The 10,301-nt window shown below is 40.4% G+C and overlaps 1 pseudogene across 1 annotated transcript; it reads right to left on the bottom strand.

Annotated features, from left to right (window-relative positions):
* Window positions 675-7,584, bottom strand: LOC109234995 (annotated as a pseudogene). Its single transcript, XR_002069286.1, has 2 exons — window positions 7,316-7,584; window positions 675-1,634 (listed from the first exon to the last, which is right to left on the bottom strand). The product of XR_002069286.1 is annotated as a lichenase-like (transcript).

Here is a 10,301-nt window from a genome sequence, read left to right as displayed (position 1 = left end):
GTCTGTCACATTTGGTCTCGGTCGCTGTTGGGCCTCGATCTCAGTAGACACCTCGATCCTCGGACTCGATGCCTCGTCTTCGTGCTCTAGTCTGATTTATTACGAGGCTACCCCTCGATGCAGTTCCCTTGTCTCGATCAAATAGCATAATCGGGTGGGTCCGGTTTTAACCGTATACAGACAGTATGACTAATTCCGTTACTTTTTAGCTTGGATCACCACGTGGTGGAATGAAAAAAGTGTTGTTACTCTTACAGTTTTGAGTTCTGAGTCTTGAGAATAGATATGTCAGTGATTTAGCACGACAAAACACTCTCTTAACTTTTTGGTCTTATTATTTGTCAATAACAGAATACGCGTACACTAACTAGTTCAAGTCGTGGCGTGACAAGAAGCCTAAAACAATTCAGCATTGATGCCCGATTGAGTACATGGTTCTTCACTTTTTGCGATATGTTAATTTCATGTATGTATGCTTTTACATGTTAATTATTGCTTTCATCTTCTTTTCAGTACACTGACAGATAATTTGAAATTCTAGTCAATTAAATACCGATTCATTTGCCTAAAACTGTAGCAGTTGGTGCAATAAACTGATAAATGAGAATCTTGAATCTTGGAAAAGATGAGGCATTCTTCTTTGCAATTAATAAACTTACAAAAGGCTGCTTGACAACATCTCAAGATCAGGAAGTAAAAAACACCACTATTAATTTCCATTTATCATTGCAGAATCAGCACTCAATTGTTTATGATATTTGCTTAATTTGTCTCTAGTTAACAATCCATGATGACTAACAGAGAGCAAGTACTAGTGTCTCATTACAAGAAAATTGCATAGAGAACAAACTATCTTGTTATTGGTACTAAGTTTTCCATCCATGTATTACTCATTTAAGGATATTTTAAGAGTACTCTCTTATCACATCTCACTTGTGAGAGAAGCTGCAGTAGTATTATTTTCAGCAGAAATGTCCCAAAATCTATCTGAAAACAATCCAAAATGTTTCTCCAATTCAGGGTTCTTGTTATTCTCATCAAACATGGCAAATAAATAGGTCTCAACTCTATTAGGCCTTCTTGGACTACCCCTTTTAACATGCTGAATTAAGTTCTTGTAGTAAGTTGCTGCATTGTTTGTTGTCGCTGCAAATGCGCCAGCAGACGGCCAGCCACTCTCGGACACTGTTATCTCTATCGAGCCCCCTCCGGCTCGAGACAGGGCAGCATACACAGCATCCAACATTGCATCAAATAAGTTTCTATATCCAAGTGAACCATCTTGTACCACCACATTAGGTGCAGTGAAAAGAGCATAGGGGAGAAAAATATCGCGCGGATTACCAGCATAGCTAAAATAAGGATAAACATTTACGAGCAAAGGCGAATTTATGCCTCTTTAAAACCCAATAATCAGATCAATGAACGAACGAACGTCGTTCCTAAATGAACCCTGTGATGGTGGAAAAGAATTCCCAATCAAGGTTATGTCTACAGAAGTTGAGACTTTGATATTGTTTCGCAAACCAGCTGAAGAAATTGCATTCCGAATGTTCCTCATGGTCGGAAGAAGATATCGGGTAAGTGAAGATGTGCCTGTTACAGGGCTGACTTCATTTCCAACGGCAATATACCTGTCGAAGATATAATTAAATAAATAAAGCGTACACTCTTTAACAATTTAAACTTTTGGATAAAATGTTTATACACTTCAATATGGTATTAGAGCAGTCACATTTTCTGAATTTGAGACTTAACAACAACAACAAGCCCAATAAAATTCCACAAGTGGGATCTGGGGAGGGTGGGGTGTACGCAGACCTTACCCCTACCTAATAAAGGTAGGGAGACTGTTTTCGAAAGACTCTCGGCTCAAAAGAAATGCAAATGAAGCAATAAACAGATAGTAGCAATAACCAGGTAATTAGATATGGGCACAAATGAAGATACGTGCAAAAACAGATTTCTAAGAATACTACACAATAAAATAGATTCAGTCTTGCTAAAAATATTAATGACACAATATGAAATAGCAAGGGGCTAGGCATAGAAAAATACAAGATTAGTACTAATACTACTGGGATGCCTAGACGAAACTCTAGCTGCCTATCAACCCAGAACCCTAATCCTCCACCTCCACACCTTCCTATCGAGGGTCATGTCTTCGGTAAGATGAAGTAGCGCAATGTCCTGCCTAATCACCTCACCCCCAGTACTTAGCAACACCTATTATCAAAAAGAACTCCATGTGTTGGGATAAACTAGCCCAAGTACACTCTTAATATGGTGTGATATTGTCCGCTTTGGGCCAAGCCCGCACGGTTTTTCCCAAAAGGCCTACACCATTAAGAGATCTCTACACCTTATATGTAGACTCCCAATCTTTTCAGCTACCAATGTGGGACTTTGTTCGCACACCCAACAATCTCCCCCTCGAACTAAATTCCACGTGGTCCACTACCACGATCCACGGGTCAATTTTCGAGATTCACTGTGTGCCACCCACATTGTTAGAGTATTATGGCAACCGAAGCCCGCAACTAGCTTCTTCTTGTGTGTGCACCGCCCTGCACCATCACTCCGCCATCTCCATACTCGTTCCGTTGAACCTGGGCTCTGATACCAGTTGTTGGGCTAAACTAGCCCAAGTACACTCTTAATATGGTGTGATATCGTCCGCTTTGGAGTGTTAAAGATGGGCAACGCCAGTGAAGTTAAGGTGTTTGGTGTTGGCACAGTTTGTTTGAAAACTAATAATGGTTCAACGTTAGTTCTTCAAGATGTGAAGCATACTCCAGACTTTCCTTTCAATTTGATCTCCGCAGGAAGATTAGACGATGAAGGTTACCATAATGCTCTCTTTAACGGCCAATGGAAGCTCACCAAGGGCTCGTTAGTAGTGGCTCGAGGAGTCAAGTCTGGTCAATTATATGTGACACAAGGCTCTATTCTTAATGACTCAATAAATCTGGTAGAAAGTGATAGTTTGTCAGAATTGTGGCANCGGAGATAACCAGTCCATGCCCAAAATAACATCGAATTCCACCATACATAATAATAACAGATCCACTCGGGTCTCCAGACCCCCAATAGTCACAACACACGACCGGTACACACGGTCTACCACAACAGTATCGCCCACCGGCGTAGAAACATGAACAGAAGAAACAAGGGACTCACATGGCATATCCAGATAATGGGAAAAATAAGACGACACATAAGAGAAAGTAGATCAAGGGTCAAATAACACAGAAGCATCCCTGCGGCAGACTGAGATAATACCTGTAATCACCGCATCTGAAGCAATCGCATCGGGCCTTGCTGGAAGTGCATAGAAGCGAGCCTGGCCACCTCCGGATCGACCTCCCCCTCTGGGGCGACCCCTAGATGACTGTCCCTCACACCTAGCTGGCTGGGTGGGTGGTGAAGTGGCTGGGGCTGAGGCTGATGACTGACCCCTCTACTGAGAACGACGAGGGCACTGCCTCTACAAGTGGCCCATCTCTCTACACTCATAACAACTCCCGGGTGCTGGAGACGGGGACTGGTGGGAACCCCTAGCACCGGTATGACTAGCAGACGCCCCTGGCGTAAAAGAATCCTGAACCGATGGAGCACGGGAAGAACCCTGGGCTGGAAGTGCACTAAGTGAAGAATGGCCCTGTTGAGAACCGTGAGAACTGTGGCCTGAAGATGCCCCACGATAACCTGGGCGAGCTGACAGACCATGTCGGAACTGTTGGCCTCTGCCGTGCTGAAACTGGCCCCTAGAAGGAGCACCCCCAAAACTGCCATGTCCTAGAGGCCACGTAGCCTCTCTCTCCTCGCGCTCCTGGCGACGAACTAACTCAATCTCTCGAGCAATATCCACAACCTCATCGAATGTAGCACCTGACACCCTCTCCCTGGTCATGAGAACCCGAAGCTGGTAGGTGTGACGACCCAAAGGGTCATCACCTGTTTTCTCTTTCATTCCGTGCTTCCGAGGCTTTGAACACCTCACTTTTACTTGCCTCGATTTGCATGCGCAGTCCGGGCGTGTAGCCGGAAAGCTTAAATATGAATTCTGTGTAAAAATTGATGAATTTGGATATTAATATGATTAAAGTTGACTTTGGTCAACATTTTGGGTAAACGGACCCGGCCCCATGATTTGACGGTCCCAGAGGGTGCGTAGAAAAATATGGGACTTGGGCGTATGCCCAGAATCAAAATTCAAGGTCCCGAGCCCGAGAAATAAATTTTTTTGAGAAATTATTTTTCTGAAATTAATATGGAAATTTGAAATGAAAATGGATTATATAGTGTTGGTATCGTGCCCGTATTTTGGTTTCGGCGCCCGGTACAGGTCTTATATGTGGTTTAAGCGCTTTCTGTGAAATTTGGTCGAAATCGGAGGTCGTTTGACGTGTTTCGGACTTAAAGTTCTAAAGTTGAAAGTTTAAGAAGTTTGAAGAAAAAGTGATGATTTTGAGGTTTGATTCCTCGTTTTTGATGTTATTTTGGCGATTTGAACGCACGGTTAAGTTCGTAGTATGTTGTTGAGTTAGTGTGTGTGATTGGTTAGGAGCCCCGAGGGCTCGGGAGTGATTTCGGAGGTGTTCGGGGTAGTTTTGGAGTTAGGAAAAATTGCAGAAAATCTGTTGTTGGTGCATAGTAATTCCCTTCTTCGCGTTCGCACTCACCCTATCGCTTTCGGGTAGCCTTGAGCTTTTCCCTCCTTCGCGTTCGCGCGATGCTTTGCTGTCTCCTCCATCGCGTTCGCATCTCCTGATACGCGTTCGCGTAGGCCAACCTTGGACCCCCATTAATTTTACTCTTCGCGTTCGCAGCCCTCCCACGCAAACGCGATGCTTCCAGTTCCCCCTATTTCACGAACGCGACCCCTATGTTGCGAACGCATAGAACAAATTCGTTCAGCGATTTTTTTTAAGTTTTCAGAAACAGTACATACGGGTTTTAGTCCAAAATTTTCACGAGCTCTCTTCTTCCCCAAGCTCTAGGAGTCCATTAAAGCCCCCATTCTTCAAGACCATTTGGGTTAGTAATTTTCCACCTATTTCCTTCATTTTCTCTCATTAATCAGTGAATTCCTAAGCTTAAATCACATAGATTAGGGTGGAAATTGGGGGAAATGGGTAGAGTTAGGGCTTTTCGATTTTCTTTGATTTTGACCTCGTTTTGGGGTCAAATTTGAAAACAAATTGTATATTCGGGCTCGTGGGGGAATGGGTGATATGGAATTGGTTCGAACCTCGTGTTTTGACCAAGCAGGCCCGCGGTCGATTTTGGAATTTTCGGAAGAAAGGTTGGGAATCTATATTTAGGCATTGGGTTTGATTTGTTTAGCTATATTGATATTATAAAGTCGTTNACTGCAGATTTGAAGCTGTGCTTTGGTAATGGCAAGCCTGAACTTGTTTGTTGCACAGACTCTGATTTAGGAGGCAATCTTGATAATTCAAGATCGACTTCTGGTTATTTGATCACCTTTGCAAGGGGAACTGTTTCTTGGAAATCTAGACTACAGAAGTGCATAGCTCTATCCACCACAGAAGCCGAATATATTGCTGTCACAGAAGGTGCCAAAGAACTATTATGGATGAAGGAGTTTATTAATGATCTTGGCTTTGAGCATCCAAGGTACATCTTATTTTGTGATAATCAGAGTGCTATCTGTCTCACCAAGCACTCCACTTTTCATTCTAAGACCAAACATATAAATAGAAAGTATCATTGGATAAGAATGGCCGTGGAAGAGAAATTATTTGAGGTTAAGAAGATACACACTGATGAAAATCCTTCGGATATGCTGACAAAGGCGGTGGTTGCAGATAAACATGAATTTTGTAGAAAATTGGCAGGCATGAAGCCTGTCAATAGTTCCTCTACTTGAAGACACATTTGGCCCCTTGGCTGGAGGGGGAGTTTGTTGGGCACATGCCCATGTTGTCCAGCCAAAGGCCCAATGGCCTAATCCTATTCTCTTTTGGTTTCCAATCCTATTTGGAATTGGATTCGGTTTATTCCTATTTTGAGTGGGTTTTGGCTTTAAGAGAAAACACCACTCATGATCTATAAATAGGACAACCTTGGAGAATTATTCTATGCTCATTGATACAAGTCTTTGAAAGACTTAAGCACATAAGAGTGGGTTTTGAGAGAGCTTTCATCAAGAGAGAAGAGAGAAAAAAAGTATTTGTTTTGCTGCAGATTTTTATTCCGACCAGCCAACTTCAACTCACGTTTTCCAATTCGTTAACCGTTGGATCGGGCTGAAATTTTGACTGAGTATTTGTAATATCTTAGTCTTGGATTTGAACGGTGGAGATCAGATTTGGAGGCTTGTAGCATCTGATTTCGAGCCTCGAACAGCAGCTTCATTTTGTGGATCATACTCTTTCTTCAATTGATTAGTTGTTGCTCTTGTTGCTATTGTTGCTCCGTGTTTGGCCCTTGTTATGTAGCCAATTTGGAGAACTTTTGTAACCCTCTTATTGTTATAGTGGAGCTTTTTGGATCTTTGTGATCCCGTGGTTTTTACCTTCGATTTGAAGGGTTTTCCACGTTAAAATTTGGTGTTCTTTATCTTCTTTATTTTCGGGTTTGCCTCTTCCTCGACATATTGTTGGGCTAAACTAGCCCAAGTACACTCTTAATATGGTGTGATATTGTCCGCTTTGGGCCAAGCCCGCACGGTTTTTCCCAAAAGGCCTCACACCATTAAGAGATCTCTACACCTTATATGTAGACTCCAATCTTTTCAGCTACCAATGTGGGACTTTGTTCGCACACCCAACAATCTCCCCCTCGAACTAAGTTCCACGTGGTCCACTACCACGATCCACGGGTCAATTTTCGAGATTCACTGTGTGCCACCCACATTGTTAGAGTATTATGGCAACCGAAGCCCGCAACTAGCTTCTTCTTGTGTGTGCACCGCCTTGCACCATCACTCCGCCATCTCCATACTCGTTCCGCTGAACCTGGACTCTGATATAATGAATTGTTGGGTGTACGAACAAAGTCCCACATTGGTAGCTGAAAAGATTGGGAGTCTACATATAAGGTGTAGAGATCTCTTAATGGTGTGAGGCCTTTTGGGAAAAACCGTGCGGGCTTGGCCCAAAGCGGACAATATCACACCATATTAAGGTGTACTTGGGCTAGTTTAGTCCAACACCATGTACTTGACTAGTGAAAAAGAATTAAGCCGTACGTAAGGAGCATGTTGAAGACATAATTAAATAAATAAAATATAATCTCTATAATAACTTTACCTTTTAGGCGAGATAGTCACAAAAATTGCCAATACCTAAATTTAACGGCTGGCCAGAAATTTCTGACATTCCTCTGTACCCAATTATTTGCATTTGAAGGGTTAGCAGCAATTTTGGAGATCTGAATTGGGAACTCCTACCATAACTTCAATGTTGGAGCCTCTTAAAGCTTGTAGAGCTGCTTGATTTGGATCATAAGGTCTCATTCTTCTTATGTTTCTTGACTTGTAGAGTTGTACAACATGTGATGCTGGTGGCAAGTTGTTGCCTAGCATTCCATAGCAAACACCTACTGATTGAGCCCCTTCTCCATAAGAATAAAAAATAGTGTTACATATTATAATTAGTTATGGAATTATTGCAAAGTAAAAATAGCCGGGATAAAGGTTAAAATACCTTTCTGCTTTATGAAATGTCTTAATTTTACTTGAGGTTATTCATATTTTTTGCGTTACCAAATCATCTTGTATTTATCCTTGAGATTAACTGATCTCTAGCGTAAGAATAATAGAGGATAGTTTTAAACAATAGTCAAAAGTAGAGATGTAAATTTGGACTTTTTTTTGTTAATATTTTGACATGTGAAACCCACCCGGTCCATACTCGAGCTCAATTAAGTCCAAGGACAAGTACGAAATAATTTGTTAATGACTAATATATAAACGAACCAAAATATAATGAACGATAAAATTAAAATAGTTTTGGATATTTCCCTTAAAAAAGACTTGGTAAGTCCCTCCTCAAATTGGAAAAGCTAGTGGTTCTAATAGGAAAAACCACACGAGTTTTACCCGAAAAATAGCAAATAACCACACTAAAATGAATAATTTGCAAGTTAATTTTGGAAAAATACACAAATTGGAGACGAAAAATAAGGAAATAGCTATCATCAAAATGGCTAATGTATATTTTGCAAACACAAAATATAAGACTATTATTGACTTTGAAATTCAAAAGTTTAGACTTTCTTTTACATTTTTTGTTGAGAGGGAGTGGCATACCTACTATCTCAGTGCTGGCAACAAGTAATCCTAGCAGTATAATAGCAGCCGTTTGGAGAGTAATATGTTTATGTAAAGTAGCCATCAAGAAAAGGCTTGTGTTAGAACCTAATTAAAATGAAGTTTTCACATAACATCTCATTTATATAGACATAGCCTTAAGCCTTTATAAAAATATTCAAGTGGTGAATTAAATTGAGACGCCAAGAATTTCATTTAAAAAAAATATATATTTTGCTTGTTCTCATTTTTCAAAGATCATTAATTTTAAGCTAATCATTAGATGACACATTTACGATGATAAGAAATGTGCAATTTTTCGTTATTATTATTACTATTATTTTGTAAGTTAAGAACCGCCAGGTTGACGTGTTTTGTTATAATGTCCATAGAGTACTAACTTAATTTCTTGGTCAACTTCATTTTGTAGAAAAAGAAGATGAGTTTGATGATGTAGAAGATTAATATTTTCTCTAAATTAAGGTGACTTGCCAAATGCCTGCATTGACTTTAATATAAGATATAGCTAGTTATGTGAACACCTAATTTTTGTACTATTTTAACATCTCCTACATTCATTAGTGTTTTATTATTTCAATTATTTTTATTAATTTTGTGTCTTTAATTCCATATTTTCTATCATAAAAATACCAAAAAGAAAAATAGTTCTTCCTTCATTTGCGCATTTTAGGAATTAACTAACGATTCAATTAGTGAATTAATCTAGTTAATTGGTCATTTGAATAAGTTGTTTAATTAATTTATTTATTTGTGTAAGTTTAGTTTAATAAGTAGGATTAAGGAAGAAATTGGGCCAAATTTTAAAAAGAAAGTGGCCAAGAGTGCAAGACAGGGGCTGCTATGGGAGGATTTAAAACGACGTAGTTTCAAGAGAAAACTACGTTGTTTTGGTTAAGTAAATAAAAATTCATCATGGCCATTCATTCCATCTTAATCTAATGGTCTAAATTTGTCCTCAACTAAAATATAAAAGACCAAAAATCAGATTTTTGGCCTCATTTACACCCAACCGAACCCTAGACCTCTTCACTTCTCTCCCTCTCTTATATGCCGCCGCCGCCACCTTCTCCATGGTGGCTCCGCCGGCCGGAAATCGCCACCGCCGGCGGACCTCGTCCAAAGCCCATAAAACCTACACCAATCTCTTCCTCTCTTTACCCTCTCTCCTAATCCGAGCCCCAAATCCTCAAAAACCCCTCTAAATTCCGTGCAACCGAAACCCTAGATAGCCGCCTCTTACTTCCCTCTTCGATTTCACGGCAAATCCGACCACCCTACCACACAAACTTTACATAAACATGTAGATCTCCAGGAGATCTAGACTTTCCCTCTAGTTTTACCTCCGAAACCCGACCACCACCGTCGACCACCCCACTGCCCGCCGTCACTGCTTCTCCATCTTCGTTTCTTTCGACCCAAAAACCCTCTTTTCCTTCCGGCATAATGCTGGAATCCCTTTGTTTTAGCATTTGCCGAAGTGAAATGAGTGTTTCAGGGTCGGGCAGCTACTCCTTCACATCTCTGGTGTCTTCTCGTGGCTCGAACAGTTCAAGCACGATCGATTGGTATAAGCGTCATCCCTTTAATTAATTTCTGATCTTTTAATAGTAGTAGGTTAATTTCTGTTTTTTTATTTTTATTTTTTTCTGTTTTAGTTTGTTGTTTGTTAATTAGAGTTTAGGTTTATTATAACTATCTATCTTAGTTTTTTATCAGATTGTTATTAACCAAGCTAATCTTTAGTGTTGTCGAATCAGTGTTCATCTAGCAAGTTGTTTCGTCCATGTTATCTTTCGTCGACGATTCAATAATGTTTGTTTAACTTCTGCTTCATATAATAGATTGTAGTATTAGTCGCTTTATCTTAACTTGCGTAGGTTGAGCCGATTTGATCTAGTTCATTTGAATCCTCATTCTAGTTGCAATCTAAGTGTGTATGCTTTAGCAGTTCAATTGGTGAATGTTAGTTGCTTGTTGTCACGACCCTAAACTCAAACCC

Source organism: Nicotiana attenuata, chromosome 11 (assembly GCF_001879085.1).
Source record: "Nicotiana attenuata strain UT chromosome 11, NIATTr2, whole genome shotgun sequence".
NCBI lineage: Eukaryota > Viridiplantae > Streptophyta > Magnoliopsida > Solanales > Solanaceae > Nicotiana > Nicotiana attenuata.
Note: the sequence above shows the minus strand (reverse complement) of the source record. Positions and strands in the feature narration are given on the sequence as shown.